This window comes from Hoplias malabaricus, chromosome 12 (assembly GCF_029633855.1).
Source record: "Hoplias malabaricus isolate fHopMal1 chromosome 12, fHopMal1.hap1, whole genome shotgun sequence".
Lineage (NCBI taxonomy): Eukaryota > Metazoa > Chordata > Actinopteri > Characiformes > Erythrinidae > Hoplias > Hoplias malabaricus.
The window spans coordinates 2,837,232-2,865,125 of record NC_089811.1 but is presented as its reverse complement, the minus strand read 5'-3'; the positions used below and the strand labels follow the sequence as shown (position 1 = coordinate 2,865,125).

At 43.3% G+C, this 27,894-nt stretch overlaps 1 protein-coding gene across 3 annotated transcripts in view; it reads right to left on the bottom strand.

Moving 5' to 3' along the window:
* gulp1a (GULP PTB domain containing engulfment adaptor 1a) overlaps positions 1 to 27,894 on the bottom strand; it is a 135,319-nt gene that overhangs the window by 59,536 nt on the left and 47,889 nt on the right. For all 3 annotated transcript variants that reach the window (XM_066686404.1, XM_066686401.1, XM_066686405.1), the window contains exon 2: positions 25,429 to 25,492. The gene's annotated coding sequence lies outside the window, so the exon portion shown is untranslated. The remainder of the gene's footprint in view (positions 1 to 25,428; positions 25,493 to 27,894) is intronic.

The following is a 27,894-nucleotide window of genomic DNA, read 5'->3' as shown; positions in this document are numbered from 1 at the left end:
TATTTTGGACGTCCACTGAGGTTTAAAATATGTCCTTGGCGGACAGACTACTTTTAGACCTATTTTGAATGTCCAGGGACGTTCCTTGTTTACTGGGTAGGAACGGATCAACGTCGTAAGTCGAGGACCCCGTGTATATATATATATATATATAGGCAAATGGTGGTACATTACGGATTAACATAATTAAAAGGCAAAAAGTTTTTCCAAACACACTAACATAAGTTAAAAGTCCTTATATTTGTTAAAAAATAAAATTAACTGAGCTTATAGAACATGATAATTTAAATTATACAAAACTAATTCAAAGCTAAACGGAAATACTGCCGAAAGCGAGCGGGCAAACTACATGCTTTGTGCAACAAGTGCCTACTAGCGAGTATTATGTGTCAGTAACAGCTTTCAATTTTTCGTGCAGTCAAATGACGGCAGAGTGACCACAGCACGGCGCTTGTGGTAGGTGATCACGGAAGTCACACTGTCTCTCTGCACTGCTCTTGTTAAAGCTCTGATTTTCTGTGGCAACACCAAATAAGCTAAAATGATATGCAAATAAGTATTACATTTGTCCATCATGTGTCTATCTTCACCAGTATCGACATCTGCACATCTGTACATGTAATAACAGCTGTTCAGCTCGAGGTGTGTTCAGAAGAGGGTCAGTGAGAAAGTCCTTAGACTATGGATGATAATACACACTGGTTATTATTGTTTACTGAACCTAATTTCACATTTCTATGCTACCTGCAGGTGGTTAGTGGTCTCTGCTGTTTATGTGACTCCTCATAATGTCCCACTAAAGACAGCTTTATTACAGCAGCAGCAAACGCACAGAGAGCAGTAAAATAAAAACAAAACACAAGTACAAGCACACCCCCACACACACACACACACACACACACACACCAGCAGGGCTGGCCACAATTTACAACACAACAAACAACACACAAAGACCTCAGCCACACTCCCTCATCCCATAATCACCCAGAGCCCAGTGGTCAGTCAGGGTGGGCCATGTTAGGCTTGGCCTTAGAGCCACTGCACGTATTTCACTGGATTTTTTTTTTTTTTTTGCTTTCTTTGTTTGTCTAAAGGTTTTTCTTTCTTATGCTTTCCATCATCCTGCCCTTCAGTTCTGTGTGGACAGCTGCGAGGATGGAGAGAGAGAGAGAGAGAGAGAGAGAGAGAGAGAGAGAGATATGTTTTAAGCTTTGCCAAGTACTTTTCCATTTCTCCAGGTTCTGTGCTGTAAAACTACACACTCTGCACTTCAGGCCTCTGGAGAGAGTGTAATCATAACAGTTCACACACCTGGCCAACATTAGTGAAGAATCTGACTCTTTAAGGGTCTTACTCAGGAATGCCTGGCAATGCTCTCAAGTGGTCAAAGTACAACTCTGACCCACCCTGACACAGTCTGATGCTATGCTGGTTTGACCACACCTGAATGTTTTAATCAGGCCTGTAAAAAATGACCAACAAAATCCTGCCCCAACTTGAATGTAACCCAAAATATTCAGCCTGTAACCAACTGTAAATCTGCCCAAAGCTGCCTACAGCTCAACAAACATCAGCCTAGCACAACTGCCAACTGGTAACTCCACTGTAGTCCAAAACATTTGTCCACAACCCAGCGAGAACTCAGAGAAACTCTCAATGAATCCTGTTGTGGACTACACAAAAAAGTAAAGTTCTATAGTGACTGTCTGTGAGGAGTGTGGTGTGTTCTCCCTGTGTCTGTGTGGGTTTCCTCCGGGTGACTGTCTGTGAGGAGTGTGGTGTGTTCTCCCTGTGTCTGTGTGGGTTTCCTCCGGGTGACTGTCTGTGAGGAGTGTGGTGTGTTCTCCCTGTGTCTGCGTGGGTTTCCTCCGGGTGACTGTCTGTGAGGAGTGTGGTGTGTTCTCCCTGTGTCTGCGTGGGTTTCCTCCGGGTGACTGTCTGTGAGGAGTGTGGTGTGTTCTCCCTGTGTGTGTGGGTTTCCTCCGGGTGACTGTCTGTGAGGAGTGTGGTGTGTTCTCCCTGTGTCTGTGTGGGTTTCCTCCGGGTGACTGTCTGTGAGGAGTGTGGTGTGTTCTCTCTGTGTCTGTGTGGGTTTCTTCCGGGTGACTGTCTGTGAGGAGTGTGGTGTGTTCTCTCTGTGTCTGTGTGGGTTTCCTCCGGGTGACTGTCTGTGAGGAGTGTGGTGTGTTCTCCCTGTGTCTGTGTGGGTTTCCTCCGGGTGACTGTCTGTGAGGAGTGTGTTGTGTTCTCCCTGTGTCTGTGCGTGTTTCCTCCAGGTGACTGTCTGTGAGGAGTGTGTTGAGTTCTCTCTGTGTCTGCGTGGGTTTCCTCCGGGTGCTCCGGTTTCCTCCAACAGTCCAAAAACACACGTTGGTAGGTGGACTGGTGACTCAAAAGTGTCCGTAGGTGTGTGTGTGTGTGTGTGTTGCCCTGTGAAGGACAGAAGCCCCCTCCAGGGTGTGTTCCAAGTAGAACCAATGACATGACTAACAAACCCTTAAAGAGAACACATTTTGTTATAGTCACTGTTTCAGTATTTGGAGTGCTTGATCCCACCAACCCACACACTGTGAACCAAGATCACCCAGTCAGTTTCCTGTGGTCTGCCTAAGTCACAAAACATGGGACAAAATGAGCTGTTCTTATTTTGTACTGCATCTTACATAGTGCAGAGACTTTAGAATTGTTCCGCACCCTCGTCTGAGTCTGTCACAGCGCAAAGATAAGGTTAAACTCAGCAAAACAAAGTGGAGAAGAAAGACAACCAAGAGAAAACGTCTAAAACCAGAGCTTCTGCGTCTCGCTCCTCACTGCTGTGCACTCAGGTCAGGATCAGCATGTTATCATTTAAAGGAACAGGCGCTGAGACTGGTCATTCTGAACAGGGCTGTTTAGGCGAGGGAGATGTGGTGTATTGACCTGAGCAGGTCTCAGGCGTTTCTTTAAAACCCAGAGCTGTGTTAAGGGGTAGAATATATAATAAGACCTAAGTGCAGTCTGTGTGAACCAAATGTTGCAGATAAAACGTGCACTTCTCCAATACTCCACTATAAGAAACATATTGTACAATTCATACCTGTGTCTTCCACACAGCCCAATGTTCATTAGACTAAAGCAGAGAAGACACTGTGAGACTTAAACCTGATTTGGAACTCGCTGCACAAACTCTACGACTGAATTTCAGCTTCCTCAGATGTCATTTGACATGCAGTGCGAGTGTGGAAGCAGTAGTTGATTTTACTGCCCAAATGAGCAGAGACTGAGTGGTCAGAAACGTATTTACTGACCATGCAATCTCACACATACAGCTGTCCGTGTGGAAAAAAAAAACTAAATAACATGCAGAATCAGAAAGTGCAGGGAAAATGTGGCATATCTCCATTTAGACTATCCAGGGGGAGGATTGTATCATTGGGTGGAGAGATACACACTCTCTCAGCATGTCTGGTGCACAGTGAGTCGTACTGCACTCAACAGAAAGCTTCCTGATTGAGAGAATCATACGAATAGGTTTGTATTTCAGACAAAAGAGTTCTGTTATTCGGGATGATTATTACAGCAGTGTTGTCAGGTGACCAGGGAGTGTTGGCCAAACACAATGGACCCCTATAATGCACCGTTTGAGATTTAATTCAAGCATAATATCTCTGAAAGCCAGTGTCTGCTCGGCTGTACTGACGTTGCTGGCAGATTAAAACGTTTCATAGTGATGAATGCATGGATGAAGAATGATGCAGCACAGTGAACCCTTCTCTACTGATGCCTGTGCTCAAATCCCAATTCATACCATGCTCCACATACAGCTCGGCCTGACCAACCAAGATGCATGGTAGAGTCAGTCCCTGTCTTCAAACGCAGACTGAAGACCTATCTCTTTGAAGAGTGCTTAAATCAGCACTCCTCCTGCATTAATTTAAGGCTTATGACTACATTCATGTCTTACTTTATTTGATATTCAGTCATAGCATTGTGTATCTACAGGGGTTGGACAATGAAAGTGAAACACCTGGTTTTAGACCACAGTAATTTATTAGTGTGTAGCCCATTTATTGGTGTAGGGCCTCCTTTTGTGGTCAATACAGCGTCAGTTGGTCTTGGGAATGACATACACAAGTCCTGCACAGTGGTCAGAGGGATTTGAAGCCATTCTTCTTGCAGGATAGTGGCCAGGTCTCTACGTGATGCTGGTGGAGGAAAACGTTTCCTGACTCGCTCCTCCAAAACACCCCAAAGTGTCTCAATAATATTTAGATCTGGTGACTGTGCAGGCCATGGGAGATGTTCAACTTCACTTTCATGTTCATCAAACCAGTCTTTCACCAGTCTCGCTGTGTGTATTGGTGCGTTGTCGTCCTGATACACGGCACCGCCTTCAGGACACAGTGTTTGACCCATTGGATGCACATGGTCTTACTGGTGCAATGTGGAGTTAATGAAGATTGTCCACCAGGCTGCTCCAATTTAGCCCTGAAACCTCCCACACTACAATGACAGGTGTTTCAGTCACTATGCATTAAAAGTAAATTCAAGGATACGACTGACGCATGATGGCAATCTCAACCTTGAAACAAACTGAGAGATATTCAAGAGAAATTCCGCAAGAGATCAGTTTGACCAGTTTTCAAACAGACACAATACAAATACAACAATGCTGGGTAACAACCTATGCAAATAAGGGCAGTGCAATTACTGTGGACAGATATTTGCAACTCCAGAGTGAGTGGGTGAATGAGCATCACTGATTGGAAGGAAAACTTGTGTGAAAACTTTGTGATTAAATATTGATGGCGGACGGTGGGCTAATGCGATTTGTGAGTGGGACGCAACCACAAAGCACAATCAACTGCAGTTTAAAACCCAGCACAATCAACAGCACAGCCTCTGGTCTATTCATTATCCAGGCCCTGTCCAAACTCCCACACAGTGTCCTGTGATTAGAGCAGGAAAATGGAATTAATGCCATTCGTGCACTTTTAACACCACAGCGAGCCAAACTCCTGTCGGCTCCTCGTTGTTCGAGTGGATTGGTTTTGCAGGAGACTCTTGAAGCTCAAAGGTGGCTCTCACTCGGCGCTCACTGTCGGGAAGTCGTGACAAGACGAGAGACAAAAGGATTATTTCTAAGTGAAAAACAATACTGTTTGGGAGGGATCCGCAGTCTAAGAGCTCTCGAGTCCTGAAAGGCATTCTCCAGACACACGGCCAACTAACGACAACGACTGTAACTGAACATCAGACTAATCCAATAGGTCAGTCCCTGACATTTCCCACCCATACAAGCAGCAACACAATCCAATTAAACACAGACAAAAGGTTAAACCACAGCAGAGAACGGAGGCCTTCTTTAATAATAGGCAGATTAAGAGAAGACCACCTCCTCCTGACAGTCTGAAAGGCCAGAGTCTATCGTTGTCTTTAAATCCAGCATGAACAGTGAGTCATAGTCCGTGTGATGTGGGGAGGGAGGACAGGAGAAACAGTGTTCAACACAAACACACTCCCTTTAATATTCACTCTTTCAAATCTAAAGCCACACTTTTTAAATATAATCGTGTAATTACATTAAGATGGTTTCTATACTATTTAATAGCACGTGTAATTACATAGCTATGGGTTTTGGAAGTATATTAGGGACGATGAACATTTCTACAGTTGACTACTGATTCATTTAAAGAAGCGTCATTGCTGTTAACTGAAAGAATTATACGTATCTTTTTTCTATAATTGTATCTCCCTCCTGAGCATTTCCTAATTACAGAACTTACTGCAAACAGCAATGCATGCTGGGAGATTAGCTGTTCAAATAGAGACAACGGTAGCACAAAGAGTTGTACTTCTTTTTTGCATCCTAATTAATTTTTTGCTCAAAATGTGTGTAGGAAACACTTTTTAATAAAGAGTTAGATTGTTTATGAGAATAAGAACAAGAAGCTTTACTTTCTGCTATTACGCTACACCGTGTTTAGTAAAGATCTCTTATTTTGTCATTTGTAAATTGACAAACTGCTGTCTGATTTTCTGTGGACCATTGGTGTTTTCTGTTAAAGATCATCATATGGAGGCTGTATAAAGTGTAAATGTGGAGTCGAGCACTGCTGTAAAATAATTCTGAAAAAATGTTAAAGATACAATACATTTACATTTACATTTATGCATTTGGCAGACGCTTTTATCCAAAGCGACTTACAAAAGAGGATCTAACATTCGAACTACAGCACAATTTATACAAATGACCTTACATTGAGTGCAATATGCCACAGGAAGTAATAAGTGCATTAAAGAAAGACATTCAGTGCAGGAGATACTCTCGGAAGAGCTGGGTTTTCAAGGATTTCTTGAATGCGGAGAGGGTTTCTGTTGCTCGTTCCACCAGCGTGGTACCAGAGATGAGAATAGCCTCGACTGACCTGTACGGGGGGTTGGTCGTGTTAGTTGGCGCTCCTTTGAGGAACGGAGAGGGCGGGCGCTAACGTATGGTTTTAAGAGTCTATTGAGGAAGATGGGAGCAGAGCCAGTGAATGCTCTGAAGGCCATCATTAGTGATTTAAATTTGATGCGAGCAGCTAAGGGTAGCCAATGCAGCTCAACCAATAGGGGCGTGACATGTGCTCTTTTGGGCTGGCTGAAGACCAGGCATGCTACAGCACTCTGGATCATCGGTAGCGGTCTCACAGCACAGGCCGGAAGAGAATAATAATAGTAGTATTTGTTGATTACATCAACCTGCTGTGATTGTTATTACTGTATTAGTGCTATCAGAAATAACACAACATTTGTGAAACTGCTGCCAAATAATTACTGTAAATGTACAGGTATTTTTACAGTGAATTTATGTAATTTTACAGTTATTAAGTTAACAGTATCTTGCTGTATTGCTGTAAGTATAAGCTTTTATAAGCATTTAAGCTTTTAAGTAATATTTTATATTTGAAAATGAGATGTGGACTGTACACCACGTGAGAACCATAACAGTACATCATCCATTTCTATCTACTCATGTTCCACACACTGTGCAGATGTAGCAACACAGGATCCCTACACATCAAGAATGTATTTAAATGTCATTTTCTCTTCACTGCCCATTTCCCCATTTCTTACAGGTGCAATTTTCCCTCTTCGCCCCATTCCAGCAGGCACAGGAGAGCCATTGAAGTGTGTCTTTATGTCTGTATGTGAATGGATGTTTGGCCTCTCGCACTTTCTTTGCTTCCTGCAGAGTCCTGCACCTAAACCAACAGAGCTCGGGTTCCTGGAAAATTCGCAGGAGCGTCTTAAAGCCTCGAGGCTCAGCTGCTGGCACGGCCAAGATGAACATGTGTTTCCAAGCAGAGCAGGAAACATGGTGTCAGGTCTCTGAGAAACAAACTTGAAAAAAGCAGCCAAGAAAACTCCACTCATGTTTACATCTAAACACATCTCAGAGCCGAGAGAACAGCAAAGAAAACAGCTTCAAAACAACAAAGCACAGAGCAACAAAACACAAACAAACATCTGTGGACACTGGTCATGCGATATGTTTTGTTTTGTTTTTAATCAAGGGTATTAACAGACTTTGCAATAGCTGCAGAACATGCCGGTGAGGATTTGATGGCATCCGTGAGGTGGAGGATTAGTTATGTATCACAAAATTCACTAACACTCAATCTCAATGGTACTGGAGGGAGCCCTACCACTCCACAGATTTCAGATCCACTGCTCCACATCCCTTAACATATTTTTGTAGTTTATCATAATATCATCATAATCTATACTTCCCACGCAGACACAGGGAGAACACACCACACTCCTCACAGACAGTCACCCGGAGGAAACCCACGCAGACACAGGGAGAACACACCACACTCCTCACAGACGGTCACCCGGAGGAAACCCACGCAGACACAGGGAGAACACACCACACTCCTCACAGACAGTCATCCGGAGTGGGAATCAAACCCACAACCTCCAGGTCCCTGGAGATGTGTGACTGCGACACCTACCTGCTGCGCCACCGTGCCGCCACTGAATACATTATTATAAAATATATATTGTACACTGTGGTTAGCTTTTAAATGCTGAAAAAGCCCTCAGTTTTTCAGCTATTTTTGTTGTTTTCTGCAAAACTTTCTGCAGTTTTGATGCTGCTAAGTGCCTTCCTTGCCCTCTACAATTATTTGTTTGTACTACACCTTGCATAGTTATAGCATTCATTTCTGAGGAACTTTACAACCTATGCACCAAATGGATGCAGGATACATCAGGCAGCGAATGCCTAGTTAGCAGAAAGAATATCTCCAGTCTAAGGGAACTGCTCCATGTGAGAATATAATGGTCCTGAGATATTAAAAGCTGTAGATCAATTCTGATGATGCTTGTTATGGCTTTTATTACATCTGTAAGTATGAAAATTACTTATTTTAAACAGGCACAATAGAGTGTCTACTGAAACCCAGTCGGGCGGCACGGTGGCGCAGCAGGTATGTGTCACAGTCACACAGCTCCAGGGGCCTGGAGGTTGTGGGTTCGAGTCCCGCTCCGTGTGACTCTCTGTGAGGAGTGTGGTGTGTTCTCCCTGTGTCTGTGTGGGTTTCCTCCGGGTGACCGTCTGTGAGGAGTGTGGTGTGTTCTCCCTGTGTCTGCGTGGGTTTCCTCCGGGTGAACGTCTGTGAGGAGTGTGGTGTGTTCTCCCTGTGTCTGCGTGGGTTTCCTCCGGGTGACCGTCTGTGAGGAGTGTGGTGTGTTCTCCCTGTGTCTGCGTGGGTTTCCTCCGGGTGACCGTCTGTGAGGAGTGTGGTGTGTTCTCCCTGTGTCTGCGTGGGTTTCCTCCGGGTGACTGTCTGTGAGGAGTGTGGTGTGTTCTCCCTGTGTCTGCGTGGGTTTCCTCCGGGTGACTGTCTGTGAGGAGTGTGGTGTGTTCTCCCTGTGTCTGCGTGGGTTTCCTCCGGGTGACTGTCTGTGAGGAGTGTGGTGTGTTCTCCCTGTGTCTGCGTGGGTTTCCTCCGGGTGACCGTCTGTGAGGAGTGTGGTGTGTTCTCCCTGTGTCTGCGTGGGTTTCCTCCGGGTGACTGTCTGTGAGGAGTGTGGTGTGTTCTCCCTGTGTCTGCGTGGGTTTCCTCCGGGTGACTGTCTGTGAGGAGTGTGGTGTGTTCTCCCTGTGTCTGCGTGGGTTTCCTCCGGGTGACTGTCTGTGAGGAGTGTGGTGTGTTCTCCCTGTGTCTGCGTGGGTTTCCTCCGGGTGACTGTCTGTGAGGAGTGTGGTGTGTTCTCCCTGTGTCTGCGTGGGTTTCCTCCGGGTGACTGTCTGTGAGGAGTGTGGTGTGTTCTCCCTGTGTCTGCGTGGGTTGCCCTGTGAAGGACTGGCGCCCCGTCCAGGGTGTGTTTCTGCCTTGCGCCCAATGATTCCAGGTAGGTTCTGGACACACTGCGACCCTGAACTGGATAAGGGTTACAGATGATGAATGAATGAATGAATGAAACCCAATAACTACCAGACACCTACACCAGGGGGCCCACATGTCCTCTGTGTAATGTGTAATAGGTGCAATGAGTGGCAGGCAAAAGGCCACAGTTAATGTAGATTTCAGGAAGAATAAGTCTCCTCCAGCTCCATCCAGTGAGACCACATCAAGGCTGTAAACACCCATATATACCTTGATGTACTCCTGCGTGTCCAGTTGGGATGGGAGGTGAATTTGTTCAGCGTGTACAAGAAGAGCCAGAGGTAACTCTGCTTCCTGATGAGGCTGAGGTCCTTTGGTGTAAGTTTCTATGAGTCTGGGGTGTGGAGTGTCCTCCTTTATGCTGCTTTGTGCTGGGATGATAGTTTTACAGCCAAAGACATTAAAACGCTCAACTAGCTGATTAGAAAGGCCAGCTCAGTCCTGGGGGCAGTGAAGATGATGGCACAGAGGAGGGTGCTGGCAAAAGTGTCTCCAGTCAGGAAGAACCCCTCTTACCCCTTCTATAAATTGCTGTAAAGATAGAGGAGTGCACTGAGCAGCAGCGTGGTACTTGTACTTCCTTAATCTACAGAACAGCTCCAAACCCTATTTCCAGGAAGGTTGGGAACTTATTAAAAATGCAATAAAACATTTGTACATTATTGTGAACCTTTATTTCACTGGCAAAACTAAACATTCATCAATTCAAGATTGCACAGGATGTTTTCATTGACTAGGGATGATATACTGTGTAAATACAGACATATTAATAGCTTTTGCCTTAAGTCAATGCATAAGTGAATTACACTTAATGATCATTTTCTAAATCACTACGACCCTCTCCTCCGGTTTTCTTTGCAGTCGAGCTTCATGAACAATATCCACAGCGTGTCAGGAGTTACAGCCGTAGACAGGTGAGCCACGGTCTGCAGATAAAGGTGTGTCACTTAAATGAATTCAGTCTGGTCTGGAAGATACTACCTCAGGCTCAGGGAGAAAAGGAAAAAGAAGAATGGCCTACACATAAACACCATTCGGATTCCTTCACGCTTGAAAATAAAGAAAGGAATCAAAGAAAATATCATTTACAGAACTCTATGCATCACTGGAAGTAATCAGTGTGATGCAGCAGAAAGACAGAGTTCTGATTAAACCTGGCTTTGGGCTCCCAGGCATCTCCACAGAATTATTTTAAAGATAAAACTCGACCTGTGCAGCTTGTAGATATCTATTCATGCACAATTTCTTTTGAAATTAAGAGCTTTAAGAGGGTGTTAGGTGTAATAAGGGCTTCTACGTTTGCTGGGAAGTTGATGAAGGATCATTAGTTTGGGTTCACAAACAACTCCAAGAAATTAACTTCACATTCAGACGTCAGAGACTCGACCCAGACTCAGACACCAGACTCAAAAACTTAGAGACTCAACTTGAACCCCAGATATTCAGGTCCCAGAGACTTAAAAAAAGTCAGAACTCAATGGCACAACTTGGACCTGAGATTTGTTTCACCATTTGCTAGCTCTCTGGTGTCATTGCATGCTGGAAAAGAGCGAGTAGTACGTATGCAGCCTTGGTTCATTCATTCATTTATTGTCTGTAACCCTTATCCAGTTCAGGGTCACGGTGGGTCCAGAGCCTACCTGGAATCATTGGGCACAAGGCAGGAACACACCCTGGAGGGGGCGCCAGTCCTTCACAGGGCAACACACACACACACACACACACATTCACTCACACACTCTACTCACACACTACGGACACTTTTGAGTCGCCAATCCACCTACCAACGTGTGTTTTTGGACCATGGGAGGAAACCGGAGCACGCGGAGGAAACCCACGCAGACACAGGGAGAACACACCACACTCCTCACAGACAGTCACCCGGAGGAAACCCCCGCAGACACAGGGAGAACACACCACACTCCTCACAGATAGTCACCCGGAGGAAACCCACGCAGACACAGAGAGAACACACTACACTCCTCACAGACAGTCACCCGGAGGAAACCCACGCAGACACAGAGAGAACACACCACACTCCTCACAGACAGTCACCCGGAGCGGGAATCGAACCCACAACCTCCAGGCCCCTGGAGCTGTGTGACTGTGACACTACCTGCTGCTCCACCGTGCCACCCAGCCTTGGTTCAGTAAATGGGAAACACACAGAGGGTCTTGGCCAAAATTAGCTCAGGAGATCTCTCCCGATGTTGTCTGCTCAGGTACGGCGGAAAAACAGCATCTGGAGGATTTTGGACAGTGGAGAGACCTCCAGAAGTTGAAAGACATGAAAAGGATGAGGACATTGCACTGTTACTGATCCACAGGGGGGTAATATTGAAACATGGAAGTAAACACAGACAGAAAGTGCTACAAAACACCAGGAGTTACAAATGAGTTTCTATGTTAATTTGAAATAGTGAATAAAAACGTTCAGACAAGTTAAACTTCAGCCACGAACAACTCAAACATATCACTCCACCATAAAAAAAAAAGATAAAAAAGCACACTTGAGCCGTGTGGAGGGTGGAGTTTGTTTCGTTGTGAAAACAGTAGGTCGTCCACACTGCCTTTAACGCTGGAAAGTGGGTAGTGTATAAAGAATGGCCACTCACTGAACCCTTTGCTTTTGTATTTGTCCCGAATGTCTTTTTCTGCCCTTCTGTAAACAACGGCAGGAGTAAATCTGGAGTTCTTTCCCTCTCCACTGCCTCCTACTCTTCAGCAAGGTCCGCCCCAGAGAGCAAAGTCAGACTTATCCACACTGCACTTCAGTGAAAGCTGAATTACAGCTGTCTTCATGCACCCACAGAGTGTCCGGGATGTTTGGACAACTGAAACACTCTGAAGCACTTTATCATAGTCTTTATGCAAACGCCCACACAAGAAAAAGAAAATAATCCATACCCATTAGAGCTGCAGGGAAAGGCTGTGAACTGGGAACAGACACCGGTTTGAATTCCCATTGTTTCTTTGTCGATTATTCAAATATATGCAAATATAAGCATATTTCTAGATGTAAAGAAATAAAATGTTGTACATCAATGAGGAAACCAGCATGTGAAGGAAATGAAGGAATTGACGAGTTATACTTTTACAGCTGTTTTTTAAATACAAAGAGCTTTAAATTATTTAGAACATTTAGAAAAGTTGAGTCCCCTCAACCACCACCAAAGTACAGCAGCTCCAACTGAATGATGTGACAGCAGTCAATCTGCACGCGTACCCTCACCACACATCAGGTATTAAGTAGAGATAAGTCTAGAGGCAGTGTCTGAGCCAGTTTATGGAAAAGGGCATAGAACTGGGTAGGGATGGTAGGGACATATCCCTTTCAATATCCAGACAGTACTGAATTGTCCCTAGCAAAAAGGTTTCTTCAGGGTGACTGTCTGTGAGGAGTGTGTGTGTTCTCTCTTTGTCTGTGTGGGTTTCCTCCGGGTGACTGTCTGTGAGGAGTGTGGTGTGTTCTCTCTGTGTCTGTGTGGGTTTCCTCCGGGTGACTGTCTGTGAGGAGTGTGGTGTGTTCTCTCTGTGTCTGTGTGGGTTTCCTCCGGGTGACTGTCTGTGAGGAGTGTGGTGTGTTCTCTCTGTGTCTGTGTGGGTTTCCTCCGGGTGACTGTCTGTGAGGAGTGTGGTGTGTTCTCTCTGTGTCTGCGTGGGTTTCCTCCGGGTGACTGTCTGTGAGGAGTTTGGTGTGTTCTCTCTGTGTCTGTGTGGGTTTCCTCCGGGTGACTGTCTGTGAGGAGTGTGGTGTGTTCTCCCTGTGTCTGCGTGGGTTTCCTCCGGGTGACTGTCTGTGAGGAGTGTGGTGTGTTCTCCCTGTGTCTGCGTGGGTTTCCTCCGGGTGCTCCGGTTTCCTCCCACAGTCCAAAAACACACGTTGGTAGGTGGATTGGCGACTCAAAAACGTGAGTGTGTGAGTGAATGTGAGTGTGTTGCCCTGTGAAGGACTGGCGCCCCCTCCAGGGTGTATTCCCGCCTTGCGCCCAATGATTCCAGGTAGGCTATGGACCCACCGCGACCCTGAATTGGATAAGGGTTACAGGTAATGAATGAATGAATGTCTGATGATGTACTTGGAAGTGTACTTGGGCACCGAACTGTTAATGAAGGGTAAACCCAGGTGAATGGGGTGTGAGGAGGGCACCTGAAGATAACTTTAGGAATCTGGAGTGTTTTCTGTGCTAAATCAGAAAACAAAATGCAATAAAACGAGTGTTCCTGGGTTTGTACTGCAGCTTATATCAAGTGCAGTGATTTCAGAATCATCACAGCAAAGCAGGTCCATTGCGTTCACTTGTGGAAAATGGGCAGAATATACGCCCTTTAACACTTTATACTCCCTCATTTGCATATAATCTATTGCTTTAACATCATAGTTGTGATCATCTCTAAAATCTAGCAATAGTCTTTCAAAGTAACCTTTTATTAATATCTTAATTAAAAAAAAAAAAGATGTTGTTTGAACAGGTGTCCGAAAACATTTGGCCTGCTAATATACAAGCATTTAACGTCTCAGAGAGGGTCCAGATATGCTCCTGTTTGCAGGAATTAACGGAGTGAGCGGAACTGGATGGAGATGGGATAATTTGCAGAGCGGCAGCAAAGAGATGGGGCTTAATGAGAGAGGAACACGGAAGCTGTAAACACCACCAGGAGGAAGCTAATTGCCAATTAGAGGCAGTTCGCTGAGGAGCCTTAGACAGATGGTGAAGCAGCAGCATGAAGAAGGGCGTTCCTCCAGACTCCATGTCATTCATTTTCCTTAAAATCTGACCGGTATGCTTTCATACAGATGTGTGAGTTGTACTGTTGTTTTTCTGTTTTGGCCACATGCTATTTCTTTGGGTAATGAGCACCATAGAAGGAGCTTTGAGTCTTTTAACCCTCACAGAGACAAAAATTCATAATTCCGATGATGCCTGTCCAGTCAGAATGCCTCTAAAGAAAGAATGTCAGGTTTCCATCTCTGTAGCATGATTAAATAACAATTTAAAATTCTTAAATAGGGCGGCACGGTGGCGCAGAAGGTAGTGTCGCAGTCACACAGCTCCAGGGACCTGGAGGTTGTGGGTTCAAGTCCTGCTCCGGGTGACTGTCTGAGAGGAGTGTGGTGTGTTCTCCCTGTGTCTGCATGGGTTTCCTCCGGGTGACTGTCTGTGAGGAGTGTGGTGTGTTCTCTCTGTGTCTGTGTGGGTTTCCTCTGGGTGACTGTCTGTGAGGAGTTTGGTGTGTTCTCCCTGTGTCCGCATGGGTTTCCTCCGGGTGACTGTCTGTGAGGAGTGTGGTGTGTTCTCCCTGTGTCTGTGTGGGTTTCCTCTGGGTGACTGTCTGTGAGGAGTGTGGTGTGTTCTCTCTGTGTCTGTGTGGGTTTCCTCTGGGTGACTGTCTGTGAGGAGTGTGGTGTGTTCTCTCTGTGTCTGTGTGGGTTTCCTCCGGGTGACTGTCTGTGAGGAGTGTGGTGTGTTCTCTCTGTGTCTGTGTGGGTTTCCTCCGGGTGACTGTCTGTGAGGAGTGTGGTGTGTTCTCTCTGTGTCTGTGTGGGTTTCCTCTGGGTGACTGTCTGTGAGGAGTGTGGTGTGTTCTCTCTGTGTCTGTGTGGGTTTCCTCTGGGTGACTGTCTGTGAGGAGTGTGGTGTGTTCTCTCTGTGTCTGCATGGGTTTCCTCCGGGTGACTGTCTGTGAGGAGTGTGGTGTGTTCTCCCTGTGTCTGTGTGGGTTTCCTCTGGGTGACTGTCTGTGAGGAGTGTGCTGTGTTCTCCATGTCTGTGTGGGTTTCCTCCGGGTGACTGTCTGTGAGGAGTGTGGTGTGTTCTCCCTGTGTCCGCGTGGGTTTCCTCCAGGTGACTGTCTGTGAGGATTGTGGTGTGTTCTCCCTGTGTCTGCGTGTGTTCCCGCCTTGCACCCAATGATTCCAGGTAGACTCTGGACCCACCACGACCCTGAACTGGATAAGGGTTACAGATAATGAATGAATGAATGAAAGTCTTAAATATAAATGCAGACTGCTTCAGTAATTGTCATAAGTGGTTCTGAGAAACCTTTATTTGATTTGACACATCAGACAACACCCCTTACACTAAAACAAATCTACATTTGGATTCCATTGATGAGCCTTCCACAGTAAAAGTGAACTATCTGCAGACTAAACAAAAGCTCCGTGCAGATGCCTGCTTCCAAGCACAGACACATCAGGACAGATTTCAAACTCGCTCGCCCAAACAGACATATGTCAAGTCTGTACATGGTCAAAATACTGGGGGACTCATGTAGAGGGGGCCAGAAGAACTGAGCAATTTGTAAATCTCAGACTCAATTCTAAAGCAACAAGGCAAAAGAACATGCATCATTTCAAAACCACATCACCAAAATACATTATACTCTAAGGCTTTGTTCTGATAGATGTTATATATGATGTGGTTTACTCTTTCTGAACATTGACCCTGTCATATTTAACCATTTCAAATAATTAATCATTATTTAATATTTACTTTTTCAAGGAAACATGTATGAAAAATCTGTCACTGACAAATCCTCACTGAATGCTGTTTCTGTCATGATCTGTGTAAATAAGTTCAGCATTTGGATTTACCTGCCTGGCTACACTGTTCTTTATTATAATAAAAAATTATTTACAATTTAAAACGTGTCCGCAGAGAATCTTCTTCATTCATCACCATCCACACCACACCACCACCAAGTAAAGACATGACACTGGCACAAGACTCATCTCCCCCTCTTACTCCAAGTCTTATCCATCGATATCACAGTCACTGACGCCAGCATCTTTCTCATTTTGAAAGAGAAATGCATCTTTGCATGTCCCCATCATTCCCCCACATCAAGTGATCATCAGTTTGATTTCCAAAGATGCTTCAGATATCAGATGTCTGAAGCTGGGAATCCAAGAGGAAGGACCCAACTGGTCTCACTTAGTCTCCCCATCACTCAGATCAATGTTAGTCCATGAGAATATCTGATAGATGACAACTAAATTGAGCAGTCTGTGTTTTCATCCAAGACTGCAGAGCTCTAGCGTTAGCCCTACAGAAGCTTTTAAATCCATACGTATTAATATGGAGCTTCCTTTCACCACATTGCAGCAATAACCATATTCAATCTACTGGGAAGACATGTTGTGTCTTCATTGGACTTATTATCAGAAGATAATTAGTTCAATCCCTAGTGGTGCCTTAGCCGTCCAAAGCCAGGAGTCCTAGGGCTGACATGGCTAGCAATTATGGGAATCAGTCAGCAGATGTGACAGATCTGGGCAGTTTGCATTCTCTTCCAGTGTTTTTAACAGTGGCAGTTTAAAAAGTTGTGGGTTGGCCTTGTGTCTTAGAGGAAGCACCGGTTTGCCAGACACACTGAGATGTGGAATTGGAGAATAAGAATAATTGGGGTGAAATATTGGCAAAAATTTGGGGATGAACAAACAAAACCCCAAACAAAACAAAATGGTATCACATATCACACATTCAATAAATCAGCTCCAGATTTCCCACCCCTAAAAGCAACCACAGTTTAGTTTCAGAGAGAACTGAGTAGCACAACTACGTCCCGGATAATGTTTTATTACCAAACAATTATCGAAGTGAATTATCAATTCTAATTTCCATTTTGGAAACTACACCTTATACACCACCCCAATCCAAGTCGCTGTGAAAACACTTTAAGTGTGTACTATTAAATATAATGTACTGTATAATGAGCGCTATGCTATAATGAATAATTACCCCATCTAAACCAGTCTCTGTGGAATAGTATATCTTTAAAAAACTAGAGGGAAACTGTGGCCCTCACGGACATAGGACCACAATCCACATTTAGCACTGACAGTCAATCTGAAGAGTGTCATAAATCAAATGTACAGGACTCTCAGCCAGAGCGACACTGGACTATTACGTCTAGCAAATTATTTGCTGACTCAGTCCATGCTAAGAAATGGCACAGAGTCCTGAGAAATAAAATGCACATGCAAGCTTTATGTGGGCAAGGTCAAGCAGGAAACTAGTGCTAAATGAAGATGATCGATTGCTTGTTAAAAAATTCAGTCTATGAGGTTCTTTTTTAAAATAAATAATAAAAAAGTGTACAAACAGTTGAATTTATGAAGGTCAAGAAGCAAGAGGAAGGTGAAAACCGCTGATCTAACACCACTCACAGAACAGCGTCCATTTCTCAGGGATTACTGGAAGCTGATGATGAATCATTCTTTTTTTTAGCGGCACAAGAGGCTTGACAAATAGCGCCCCCAGTCAGATCCCTTTACACCAAAGTACATAGAAGTCAATAATAAAAAAAAGCACATTCCTGACCCACTGCACTAAGGCACTGAAAAGACCTTAGCATGAGCACAGAACCATGCAAGGGCACCACTCTGCAATGCCATGTGCTTTATCAAAGTATTAAAGGCTAGACCCAAACCAGCTGCAAAACAAGGACATACAGTGCCATGGATGTGAAGCACCACTCTTCCACAGCACCTCTGGGGTTGTTTTTAGCCTGGGGTCATACCCAGAACCCAGCTGAAGGACTATTACTAAGCAGAGAATGGTGTTTCCACCTGGGAGTAGCATAGCACGCAGGCTTACACACTCTAGCCTGCACTGTTTTCTCAGCACAAGTTGCTAACTAGGTCATAACTGAGGCTATGACCACAGCGAAGACATTTTCGGACTGATTGCAGATTCTCTGCTAAGATACAGCAGCTCTGTACAGTGATGAACGAAGTCGCATGCACTGCCTCCTGCTCATTATTTTGCAAAAGCTCTGGTAACTGCAACCGTCTTAAAGCTTGAGTTAAAGGTGTAGCCTAGTGAAGCTCTGCTCTTCTTTATTCACTCCTCATTTCTTACACTTTTAAAATGTGTGGCTTAGAATAAGAACTAACTTCAGCCTTTCTCAAGGAACAATTGTTAGCTTGTTTACGCTAGTGGTGAATAGTTTCACAGGTAGATGATAAGTGAAGTTAATCAATAAATTCATTAATATGTTAAGGTTACAACTGACGTCCAGAATGGTTTTGTTAGCACAGTTGCTAAACATGTCATAACTGATGCTGTGAACAAAATGGAGCCCTAATTGAGCTTAAGGGTGAACAACGTTCCTGGTAATGGATAAACTAAGTTCTAGAGGAGTTTTGAGGGCACTGCAATCTCCTACGGGAGGTGAAAATGCTGCCCCCCACTCACAATTTTCTTGCCTGTCCTAGGAATCAGATCAAAACATTCCTCAAACATTTAGTCCATGGCTGCCCCCATAGCAAATGTCTGAAACTATGAAAAAACACAATTATATTATCAAAGCAACAGTGTAATTCACTTTCACTGAAATCAAAAGGGAGTGAAGGGGTGGTTTCTTACCCTGCTCCAAAGGTTACATAGTGCAGTTTCTGCAGTGCTGAACCCAGAGTTTAGCCATAATTTTAAGGTGTGGCTTTAATGCTTGTTTAATTTATGCATTAATCAATGTGTTTTATTCATTTATACATTCATTATCTGTAAGCGCTTACCCAGTTCAGGGTCGCGGTGGGTCCAGAGCCTACCTGGAATCATTGGGGGCAAAGCGGGAATACACCCTTAAGAGGGCGCCAGTCCTTCACAGGGCAACACACACATTCACTCACTCACTCACACCTACGGACACTTTTGAGTCACCAATCAAACTACCAACATGTGTTTTTGGAGTGTGGGAGGACAAACCACACTCCTCACAGACAGTCACCCGGAGGAAACCCATGCAGACACAGGGAGAACACACCACACTCCTCACAGACAGTCACCTGGAGGAAACCCACGCAGACACAGAGAGAACACACCACACTCCTCACAGACAGTAACCCGGAGGAAACCCACACAGACACAGGGAGAACACACCACACTCCTCACAGACAGTAACCCGGAGGAAACCCACACAGACACAGGGAGAACACACCACACTCCTCACAGACAGTCACCCGGAGCGGGAATCGAACCCACAACCTCCAGGCCCCTGGAGCTGTGTGACTGCTACACTACCTGCTGCACCACCATGCCGCCATGTGTATATTATTATTACTATATATTAATTAAATGAAATTACACCTACTACATTAAACACTAATGAGGCTGATGACATTTGGAGAAAAAAAAGCCTGAATGCTTGTAGTTTCCCCATGTGGAGAACTTTTAACTTTGTGAGATGTAAGTGAATGAGTGATTGAAGGAGTTAAATGTCAGGCCCATACGGCGCTTCACATCTTAGAAATATAAAACCAAAGTAGGCAGGAGAGCATTAATGTGGCTTTCATAAATCTTCCTTTTTCCGAACACTGTACCTCAAACGTCCGCTCTTCGGGTGTGACCGGTAATCCAGAAATCTTCTGAAACTGCTGGTAATACTCAACCAGGCTGAATCAGGCTGAAATTATTATCCGCGTGTGTGTGCCACCAAAGACTTCACCGATATGGTGCTCTTTTCATCAGAGCATATAAAAGATTTCATCAGCTAACAAAGTGTGAGATGAGATTTCATGCTCTGGAAAGCAGATAAAGCTCCCCACAGCTCATTTATCAAACTCTCCCATGTTGTTTTCCCATTTCTCCACATATTTTCCACACAAGTCTTCAACTTCTCTCTCATCCTTCACATACAACAGGGAAACAGTCTGACAGCCCTCTCACAAACACAAACGAAAATATATTAGTGACATACACCAAGGGACGGGTATTACGTTTCTAGTGTTATGTACAGAATATGAAATATTGTATATTAATGCTGTGCATGGATTAGAACAGCAGTTATGAGAAAGAGGAGATTATTATTACATTATTTCAGCTTCGTCATCAAACACACACCTCAGGACGTGAAATATCAAATTAGGCAAGTCAAATCAAACACGTCTCACACACTTCTCATTTTTCATCACTGAACTACAAGAGAACTCTGATAGAACATCATTCACTTTGATTTAAGGGCTGTTGGAGTTGTGTTGACAGTGAGTGACATGCGCAGGCTCTGACTGCACTGTGAACCACCAAACACATTTGTTCCTGATCGGTTCATTTAGTCTGGACCGACTCTTAAGAGTATGATATGAATACAGTGGTGTAATTTTAATGTATAACCAGCTTTTGAAGCCTTTGAAGCCAAAATCATTTCCAAAGAGCAGTCCCAGAGGTCACCTGTGCCTGTGGTTGCTGCATCGAAACCCACACTGTAAAAAATGTCTGTGAATTTTACGGTGGAAAACTGTAAAACCGTAAATAAGTTTATCAGCCAAAATACACATTTTTACATCTCTTTACTGTAAAAAATACATGTTTTCACTGTTAACGGCACAAACCATTAGGGGCAGTATACGTGTCCAAGGACTGGGAGGAGCTAAGACTCATGGGGGAGCTCCCAGCATGCCTTGCTTCTCCATATTTTCTGTTATTTTGCAGAATTTCTTTGTTTTGTCTGTCTTTGTGATTTTTTGATTTTGGGTTTCATTGGGGTGATTATTTTGTGTGTTTGTGTGTGTGTGTGTGTGTGTGTGTGTGTGTTTGTGTATTTGTGTGTGTTGTGTTGAAATGTGTGTTGGTCAGGAACGTTCACCATCAGCATGTGTTCCGAGTGTTGGAGTGTTACACCCAGATACCGCACATTCCTTTGGTCCTTTCGGCAATATCTCCTCGGGCTGAATACAGGACGCATTATGGCTTTATCTCAGTCTCCTTTCTCTCATTTGTCACACAATTTACGTTAATTTTACGGGAAAACAATATTTCTTTGTTACATTAATGTCAGTACTTTAATCAGTTTTAAAGTACAGTGTAAAGTACTGTAAAAAAAAAAACAGTTCTTAAATGTAAAATTTATGATTGACAAAAATGTGACCGTATAATTTACGGTGACCACAGCTGCCAGTTAATTACTGTAAATTTTACGGATTTTTTTTACAGGGCATTGTAAAGGGTTAAAGTTGAAGACAAAATGGCTGCACCATTGTTCTGGGAACAAAGTCTCAGTTTTCAGCTTTGTTTTTAATTATGATACTATCTGTGCAGATGCACCCCTCCTTACACACACACACACGCACACACACACACACCCACACGCACACACCCACACATGCACACCCACGTGCAACAACCCAAATCAGTCTAAAGTGATTCATTCTGTCCAAATACAGCTGTTCATCTCATCTGCTGAAAGGAATCCTTGCACTAGTTCAGTTACTTAGCCGCACTTTGTTAAATCAAATATTCTTCTTCTTCTGCAGTGATTCTGAATCTACCCTTAATTGGGAAAGTTATATTTAAAAGTTTTCATGCACATTTTTGCATACTGGATAAAAACATCAAAGGATCATTGTGTAACAGTTTGTGAACTGACCCGGGGAGGTTTTTTGTTACGACAAATGAAAACTGGTGACTCCATTTCACAGTTTACTCTTGCAAGGAAACACCATAAAAAAATATAAAAAAAAGTCAATTTCAACGTAAAAGCATCCATACATTCTATAACATACATACGACAGCTTCAGAACCCTCCTCTGAATGGAGATGGATGCTTCAGCTTCAGCTACAGAGAGCAAATCCCAAGGAACTAAGTGACACAGGTCTTTAGAAACAGCCAGAGTTTATGGAGATCTGTACTGTACGTTAAGATGGAGATGCACAAGATACACTTGTTGAATTTGAACTCTTCATCCAACATTTTGTTTCATTTTAAACTCTAATATTTCTGATATGAATAGGGAGTTCGTCCCCTCATTGCTGCTGTAGTAGTCTCTACTCTATCTCTCTGCTCCAGTGCGGGTGTCTGCTAGGTGTAGTGACAGATCTGGGCAGTTTGCCTTCTCCTTCAGTGTGTTAAGCTATTCAGTGTACTTGCATTAACCGCAGTTCAAGAAAAAAAAAAACAGTGGGCTGCTGATAACTATTTAAAAACAGGAGCGAATATATAACCTGTCAACAATATGTTCATAAACAGATTGAGACAAGTGACTGAATAACTGTTTAAGCGCTAATGGTGGTTGGTCTTAAAATGTTTAAAGCTACAGATTACTGAAGTGAAGCCGAGTGGATGCTCTACTCTGTAAAAATATGCATGAATTATAAGCAGAGCTTTTTCCTGTGATGGTGAGTTTTTGTAATTTCTCCTGGAGAGTGTTAATGGAGCAGAAAAAAACAACAATGCCTCTTAATACTCTGATTAGCACGGCACATTTGTGAGCTTCAAATTCAATTGCTTTTTAATCATTCAACCAAAATAAACTTTGAAGCCAAAACCCATCCCCCCCAAAAATACCGCACACTTCAAACTTCAGAGAGGGATTACTAAAATAATCCAGGCTTTAGTAGAATTTGCCTTTGCGATTTTGTGCTGCTTGGCAGGATATTGACTGCTAAACAGAGTTAAATGGCTCTGTGGAAAAAAATCGCCGCATTTGTTGCACTGACAGTTTCTTGCATTGCATCAAGTTCTTTTTCATCAGACTTCAGAGATTTCAGAATGTGCCCATCACAAGTTAGAAACCTCAGTTTTTCCAGTCACTTTGTGAACTGTGTGTGGGGGAAAACTGTAATGCCACAGGAAAAGTTTTAGTTCTGGGCAAAATAAAAAAAAAAATTATTTTCTCTTTAAGAACAGAAATACTGAACATCTTTAATGAAAAGTACACATTTGAGACAGTGAGAAAATGGACATCCTTTGGTATTTAAACTAGTTTTAGTTTTAGCTCCAGTGGATCCTTCTCTTCAAATGATACACAAACGTCTTCTTTATTTTGAGAAAATTCAGACTGCTAAAGATGCGCGAGTGAGTGGGATCCAAAACCACAAACATGTGCAGGTGCTTTTGGATGTTAAACATGTGGGACATTCAGCTATAAATGCCTCTGGGAATTCAGCAAGCTCCTGCATTGTATTGCTGCAATTCTCTTTTCTGCCAGCAGGTGTCATATAAATTTTGAGGATGGGTATATGGATTACTAGAGGGTGCTTCATGGCCCACTTGTGGTCCATGCCTGCTCTAAAGCTTTGGAAAACCTGCCTTTTCCTCATGTGGTGTGTCACATTTGTGCAGCAAATTTGCTCTACTTTAGCACAAAATTATGATTTTTTTTTGCCCAAACTGCCCCAGTGTCATGCACCCAATGCTCTGCTGTGGCTTGTTCTGTTTCTCATTAGAAGACAGCTATAAAAGCTGTCACACTCCGTACAAAACACTGTACCTATCCCTGTGTTTGGCTTTTTAACACTCTCGCTGTGATTTTATTGTTTGCTGATTAATTAATCAATTTATTTATTTATGATCATTTCTTGTGAGTTTATTCATTTGCAGTAACTTATTGCATTAGCATTACCTTAGCATTATTTTAGGTAAGGTATCCTGGCATTAGTCTTAGTCTGCATTAGTTTAGCCTAGCCTCGATTAGCCTAGCCTAGCCTAGCCTAGGCATCTTTTGCTTGTTAGCCTTGTCTGCATTTGGTTGATTCTTCACAGCTTGTTTGTGTGCTGATAAAATCATTCATTGATCTTCTGTAACAGTTTCGTCCAGTACAGGGCTGTGATGGGTCTGGATCCTACCTGGAAAAATTGGGTTTAAGGCAGTAACACGCTCTGGACAGGGCACCAGTCCATCACAGGATGTCACATAGTCACACATCAGTTTTATTATATTTATATTTTTGCAAGTCCAATTCACCTACCAACATGTGTTGGATTGTGGGGTCTGTTAATAAAAATAATTGTCACTGATACTGCATACTTATGGACAAATTCAGTATATATTCAGTTAATATATATGTATCAGGATTACTCCACTTTAAAAATGAATGCACAGATTAGGCCTCTCCTGATAACACGGGTGCTGTTTGGGCTTATTAATGAAAATCGGTAGCTAACTGCTTGATTGTTAATGTAATCAACAGTGACAGCTTTAACGTTTGGAAATATTTAGCGGGTGTATAAATACTGCAACCAGGTTTTTTTTATTTTTTCGCCTTCAGTCACATTCAGGAGGGAGTAACAGCACAATGCAACGCATTTCTGTTTCTGTTTGGCTGAAATCCTGTTCCTTTAGTAATGTTCCAGATGGGAAAAAAAAGAAGCTGCTGTTTATGTAAGATTCTGCCATGGGTTCAGGAGCTGCCAGGACCACAGTCTGAGCGAAGAAAGGAAAATGCATGCTGTATCTGTATCTCATTCACTCAGGAATGAGTCTTAATTCTGTTAGCCAAGGCAGAAGGAAAACTGATGATGGAGGAACAAAAACAACCCACAAACTGATTAAAGAGCGTTTGTCTGAATACTAATCAGCAAGCTTTCTAAAATGATAACAAATGAAACAACCATTGTATATATATTGGCTCTGTGATTGGCTCTTATTTCTTTATCCCTTAACAGCCAGCTGATTTCCTCTTTATGGTGGAGGATGGGGCATTATCCGTAAACAGAATCCAAGTTCAGCATCATGAGAACACTTCAAACAGTTAGTTAAGTTTCTGGTTTTACCTCAAACAACACTGTCATCCCAAAAGAGCCTTTATCACGTACCTTGGGCTACTTTTACTGGCCCCAGGATAGTGGTGTTAGTGGCTCCAGCCCTGTATGTGTCACTCATCATAATGCACAGATCTGATTGGCTGGGCTTCATGTGTGATATGAGGAAACTCATGTGATTAGTCTGTGAGTTTCCTGGAGCGGTAAACCTGAACTGTAATGATTAGAAGAGTCACACCACGCTGTTAAAACAATCTGTTCAAAATCAAACAGCTCCTAATAGATAATATTAACAGTTACAGGTCCGGGTCCGGATAGGACAACGCCTATTTGCGACCCCTGATATAGAGAGACCCCCTTGCTGACTGTGTATTAGCTGAGTATAACACAGAGAGGAATTAGGAAGCACTACATTTGGCCTGTGCCAAAGTTATAACACACTGCAAATATAATTTGGCGGGGCGGTGGATACAAATGTGACCAGAGTTGTCCAACTTTGACTTACAGATTTGTATTAAAAGCTGCTTACCGCTGCTGTCAGCTGTGTTCTCACTCATTTAATAACCTCCTGTGTCTCAGAAGCAGAGATCTCCCTAGAGACAAAGAAAAGAGAACATCCTTTAAAAGAGAAATCTCACCTACATTACTGTGCAAATGTTTGAGACCGCTCTTCATTCGTTTCGTTTCCTGTTGGGAAAGGAAGAGGAAAAGTGAAAATAAAAACAAACAAAGAGTTCAAAGGTACAGAGTACACAGGGCTCTTTAGAACCGAGCAAGCCCTGGTGTCATTCCAAGGCCCCATCAGAGAAACACTTACAGATTTCATCTATTCAGTCTAACTGCGTCTAACTCCACCTGGGAGAAGAACAACCAAACACTACGGGTCTGAAAGGATGTGCATCCCTCAAGGGATCAGAAAAGGAAACAAAGAAATAGCTGTTGTTCTCAGAATAATGTACTGACCCAAAGCCCAGACCTCAAACATCACTGAAAGCTAGTCTTTTTATGCTCTGACTTTGTGGTTGTTGTTGCACTGAATAAATATGACAACACCACAATTAATTAATAGGATGTCAATTAATTAAAGTCAAATCTTTGCAGGTTTTTGGAGAGGAATTCTCAATCTACATTTACAATGTTGTTTCAACACCCCCCACCCCCCACCCCCCACAAACCCCCAAACACACAATCTTCCTCTCATCCAATTGTGTCACATTTACATTTATCTCATTACAAAAGCTATCCATGCGAAACACTTGATGACATTCATAATCAGGGCTTCAGTTTGGTACCAGTTTTGATCTGATACAAATGAGTCTCCAAACTTCTGACACTACAGTGAGACATTTACCACGGAGGCTGACAGTCACCAAACAGAAAGACGGAAAAATGACTGGTGGATATTAGAACTCATGTGTTCTGGGGTTAAATCATTGCTGGGATCATCTGGAGAAAGAAATCAGACTGAGACCAGATTCACAGCCTGATACACTGACCATACGATAAACATAACTGTTTAATGAAAAAGCAGAAAACGGTGTTTACCAAAGTGATAGTTCATTCATTCATTCATCTTCTGTAAATGGCTCTTCATTAAAAGGTTTGCAGTGGGTACTGAGCCTACCTAGAATCATCGGGACCAAGACAGGGGTCAAAGTGCATGAATCAAAACGACCACACACACATCATGTGGTATTATGTGTATTCAGTGCAACCAACTTCTAAAACTGAACGTTGTAGGTGTGAATAACTGATAAGGAGGAATGAGATGCCAGACGATCTGAAGAAAACTAATGAAAAGTGCTACGGAACAAAACAACTCCAGTTACAAATGAGTTTCTGTTGTAATTCAAACACTGTGTAAAAATGTGCAGAGAAGTTAAACTCAAGCCAAGTCGAAACAACACTTGTTTTTCTCTTCAAAAATACCGTTCCACTGTTAAAGACATGGAGATTCTGAACGTAAACAAACCAGAAAGAAATGGCATTTCCCCACAATCGCAGACGTCCCCTTTGAAGGCAAGTGAGGGGAACTGCTGTGTTCTTTGGTTTGTTTGCATTCAGAAGTTCTGCGTCTTTTAAGACAGTACAGTGTGTTTAAAGAGGAAAAGCATTACCATTGTTTGTACAAGTTTAACTTGTACGTTTTTATTCACCACAAAAATTCATTTGTAACTCGAGTTGTTTAGTTTTTAGAAGCACTTTCGCTCTGTGTTTACTTTCATGCGGTTAGAGCACTCAAATTTAGAGCCAGTTCCACCTTGTGTAAACTGGTCCAACGAAAACAAGCCAACATGTCCCTCCTATGGAGCAGTAATAGAGCATCTCTCCATGATTTTCAAAGTTTGGAGGGCTATCGATCCCATCTAAAAAGAGAAAGCCTAGCATATCGGACCAAGACCCTTTATTTTTTGACCCGTTTACTGACACTAGGGCTTCATAAACACATTAGACCACCAACAAACTGGAGAGCTAGCAAATGATAAAACATCAACGGAGCGTTTTTTGATTCAAATCATGAAGTTTGCCTTTCACTAAACTCAATCCAGGCTCCTCCAGCAGAGATTCTGAATTACACCATGTTGGAAATACTCAATGAATAAACCGCATGAGTCTTCGTGACTAAGCGTGTGTTTGCCCACAGACTGCAGCACTGCCAGCTGGTTGATTCCAGGCCTGGCTTTAAGTCCGACAGGCTGAGGATTTGATGGAACTGAAAGAGCTGATAGAAGCAGGACTCACTGTCACAAATTTCTCCGGAATCTGAGCTTAATGCAGATCCCTGGGGTTCCCACAGCCATCTTCTGCTGCAGGCCACGGTTTGAGCCGTATTACCTGCCATTTGTTGGGACCTGAGAGATCTCTGGGAGTGTGCTATGACAAAGCAGAAGCTCATTATAAGCAGAACTCGCAGAGCATTTTAAAATGATTTCTTTTTAAATGACCTACAGAGTAAAAGCATTTTGTTATGTGAACACCTGGGCTTACTCAGAAC